The sequence below is a fragment of the Dermacentor silvarum genome, chromosome 2 (genome assembly GCF_013339745.2).
Source record: "Dermacentor silvarum isolate Dsil-2018 chromosome 2, BIME_Dsil_1.4, whole genome shotgun sequence".
Classification (NCBI taxonomy): domain Eukaryota; kingdom Metazoa; phylum Arthropoda; class Arachnida; order Ixodida; family Ixodidae; genus Dermacentor; species Dermacentor silvarum.
In genome coordinates, this window is record NC_051155.1 from 195,259,418 (window position 1) to 195,263,688 (window position 4,271).

Sequence of the window (4,271 nt, forward strand, 5' to 3'; positions counted from 1 at the left end):
GCACGACGGTTGCTCATGGTCATCGACGTTGGTAGTCGTGATGGAGGAGACGTGCCACCAGGCGTCAGCGTGGGTGCATCAACGCCTAAGGGCGCTTTAGCCACAAAACAGCAATAGACATTATATATCAATGTGCAATAAACATTACACTACTTCTGTGAAGACACGTTTCACTTTCGTGTTCTATACCGATTCCTATATAAGAGGGATCAACCACATTTTTTTTTCTTAACGCGCAGTCAGATGGAAATAATGCGAGAACTCTAAATTAATCACCACTGATAAATCAGCAAGAAATCAGCGTCACTCACGCGGAGGTTAATAATGCGACGCCTCACGGACAATGTGTTTCGTAAGTTGCTGGTTCAGTTCATTTGCATAAAACTGGCCTGCGTGGATCATTTTCCCACGTGACGAATAAAAGAAATTGTTGAAGCTCTAAATTTAGCTATTAACTGCTGCTTGAGTGCCCATGGCTTTCATGTAGTGTTTGTAGCAAAACGACAAAAGTTCAGGTGCAGAGTTCTTTCTTAGCATATAAAAACATAAGCGGGTGCTGCAATGGGAAGAATTAAAAGCAAGATAGCAAAGATATTAGGCTGCTTGAGCATGTTCGAGCGAATGCTAAAGAAATAAATTTACCACTTTGGTCTAGCATATAACGTAGAAGTTTAGAATTTCATTAGCGCTCTGTCACCAGGAACGAAGGAACGTGTCGCCAGAACAGGTGTGAGGTTCAGCAGAATTTCTTATTACGGGATTACTTCGGGCTTGTATATATCAACGCCACTGTCCTAGGCCTGCTGTAGACACCCGAGCATTATCTCTTCAAGAGCAGTCTAATTAGCACTGCGCCTCCCGCGAGAGCGCACCAGCCTCGGCTTAGCAAAATCTTTGCGCACCCGCCGTTCGCCCGAGAGCCTGATGAGTCCCACAAGACCGCGCCAAGGGAAATCCATTAGACAGGAAATGCGCATGCCACGCAAGGGCTGTCACCGAGCCATTAATTAGGATACGCTCCGAGGAGACAGTCATGTACTCTCTCGCGTTATATTGTCACTTGAAGACGTTCTCGTTTCATTTCTTTATCTTGTTCGCGCAATTCGAGAGGCGCTAATTAAAAGCAGTGAAGCGAAGTTGTAAAAGAATCTCGTCTAACACTGCAACGCCAAGCGGTGCGCGTGGGCTGCTCATTTGTACGACACTCGCTACGCTGCGCTTTGCTGCCGCATCATTTCCTACTAAAACAAACAAAAAAAAAAAAAAAACGAAAAAAAATGCTGCCCAGTTCTTACATTCTCGGGATCTTTGTTGTGCTTATTGCTGGGGTAAAAACCTTATTGCTAAAGATAGCTCACAGTATGAGGTCCCATAATATCATCGTTCACTCACCTTGACTCTGGCAAAATGGTATTTTTATTATGCGATAAGGTACAGTCAACCACAAAAGTTTACGGACCACGGAATCTCAGAAAACGTTCAGTTTCTGAGTAGCCTGTAACAGTAGTCAGTAAAACCTAACATCACAATGCTGTTCAGATATGTTGGTTAAGGCTGTAAATGCGAATATTAGGCTGCGTTGTGAGGCTGTTCAGATATTCAACTTTTTCTCAGATCTCTCGTGTTCCGTAAAATTTTGTGGTTGACTGTACGTCCTCTGCGTGCGTGTTCGAGGCCATCAGGACGTCTCGTTCAGCAAGCTGAATCTCGCTGATTGACTCCTTGTTCACAAGGATAGCAGATATTCTAATTGACATTATGAAAAAGAAATGCAGCTGGGCAGGCCATGTAATGCGTAGGATGGATTACTGGTGTGCCATTACAGTTACAGAATGGATACTAAGAGAAGGGAAGTGCGGTCGAGGATGGCAGAAAACTAGGTGGGGTGATGAAATTAGGAAATTTGCAGGCGTAAGTTGGAATCAGCTAACGCAAGACAGGGGTAATTGTAAATCGCAGGGAGGGGCCTCCATCCTGCAGTGGGCATAAAATAGGCTGCTGCTGCTGCTGCTGCTGCTGCTGCTTGCTGCTGCTGCTGCTGCTCTGCTGCTGCTGCTGTGCTGCTGCTTGCTGCTGCGCTGCTGCTGCTGCTGCTGCTGCTGCTGCTGCTGGCTGCTGCTGCTGCTGCTGCTGCTGCTGCTGCTGCTGCTGCTGCTGCTGCTGCTGCGCTGCTGCTGGCTGCTGCTGCTGCTTGCTGCTGCTGCTGCTGCTGCTGCTGCTGCTGCTGCTGCTGCTGCTGCTGCCTGCTGCTGCTGCTGCTGCTGCTGCGGCTGCTGCTGCTGCCTGCTGCTGCTTGCTGCTGCTGCGGCTGCTGCTGCTGCTGCTGCTGCTGCTGCTGCTGCTGCTGCTGCTGCTGCTGCTGCCGGCTGCCTGCTGCTGCTGCTGCTTGCTGCTGCTGCCTGCTGCTGCTGCTGCTGCTGCTGCTGCTGCTGCTGCTGCTGCTGCTGCTGCTGCTGCTGCTGCTGCCTGCTGCTGCTGCTGCTGCTGCTGCTGCTGCTGCTGCTGCTGCTGCCTGCTGCTGCTGCTGCTGCTGCTGCTGCTGCTGCTGCTGCTGCTGCTGCTGTGCTGCTGCTGCTGCTGCTGCTGCTGCTGCTGCTGCTGCTGCTGCTGCTGCTGCTGCTGCTGCTGCTGCTGCTGCTGCTGCTGCTGCTGCTGCTGCTGCTGCTGCTGCTGCTGCTGCTGCTGCTGCTGCTGCTGCTGCTGCTGCTGCTGCTGCTGCTGCTGCTGCTGCTGCTGCTGCTGCTGCTGCTGCTGCTGCTGCTGCTGCTGCTGCTGCTGCTGCTGCTGCTGCTGCTGCTGCTGCTGCTGCTGCTGCTGCTGCTGCTGGCTGCTGCTGCTGCTGCTGCTGCTGCTGCTGCGCTGCTGCTGCTGCTGCTGCTGCTGCTGCTGCTGCTGCTGCTGCTGCTGCTGCTGCTGATGATGATGATGATGATGATGATGATGATGATGATGATGATGATGATGATGATGATGATGAAGAAGAAGAAGGACAAAGCAACAATCCTACATTACACGAAAAGGCAAAACAAGATGGGCAAATTTCAGCGCAAGATAGTTAACATTGGTGCCTTTTCCAATTGCTCTACCTAAAAGAGACCGACCGGACAGAATTAGAAATTGTTACTGGGGGACACGGCGTGACACAGTGCATTGTGTAACGTTGCATGTCTGTGCATGTGAGATTGGCGCTCTGCCTGACTACTTGGTGTCTTGACAAACCGTGTGACCGCGTGTCCAGATAGATACTCTTTTTTTTTTGTCCATTGTAGCCTTCCTTCTTTCTTCTTCTTTCTTTTCTCACGTGTTTCATACCCCCCCCCTCCCCCCCCCCCCCCCATTGTATAAGGTAGCCAACCAGAGATATCCTCTGCTAACCTACCTGTCTTTCCTTTACCTTTAACTGTCTCTGTTTTCTTATTTCTGTGACTGTTGTTTTGCGCCTTACAAGATATCGTAAAACGAGCAGGCGAATCAAAATTACGAAACATATAACTCTGCCTACTACTCAGCTTACACTGATAAATATTTCAGCTATAAGCCTCCCTCGATGTGAATCTAATAAAACGGGCGGGTTCATCCAACAAGAGGTGGGTCTGTCCGCATTAAGGTAGCGAAAACATTCGAAACAACTCTACTAGCCACCATCCAAAGCAAGTAACGAGAAAATAAGGCGAATTGTTATGCTCTGGTTATCCATAGTAAGAGCATCAGTGATTTTCTAAGGCAAAGTATTTGATGCCATCATCTAATGGTATTCAAGCACTGCCTTCAAGCGACGTCTAGACGAGCAATTCATGAGAAGCGAACTGCCTACCCGACGTAAACACCTGTATAGTAGCGAAAACTACAGGAAATAAAAGAAGAGTGCTTACACCAGCAGACGTGGTTCAGTAGACGTGTTTTACCAGACGCTGTCCCTGCAATAGGGGACAAAGTAGTAGGGTTAGCGGTTAACCGGGAACGAAACCGGCGCATACACATCGGTGAAGGAGCGCCAAACACGGTTAACGAGCACCAAGCACAGAAGCAATCAAGCGAAAGCGGACGAGCTGTTGACGTAGCGGGCAGACGGCGTAACGGCGGTCCTTCCGAGTGATCGAAGCAGGAACCGATCGGTAAATGAAGCAGAAGAACGAAAGTGCGGCTGGCGTATGCGCGTAATTAATTAGCCTTATTTATGTCGAGGATTCAAGCCATCCGGCTTAGGAATGCCCTTCGACTGGCCTCGGATTCCAGGCAGAAGCTCATTTCTACTCGACAACTCATTTAGG

At 49.7% G+C, this 4,271-nt stretch overlaps 1 pseudogene; it reads right to left on the bottom strand.

Annotated features, from left to right (window-relative positions):
* Positions 1-1,992: 1,992 nt before the first annotated feature.
* Positions 1,993-2,881, bottom strand: LOC125939727 (ras-interacting protein RIP3-like; annotated as a pseudogene).
* Between the last annotated feature and the right edge of the window lie 1,390 nt (positions 2,882-4,271).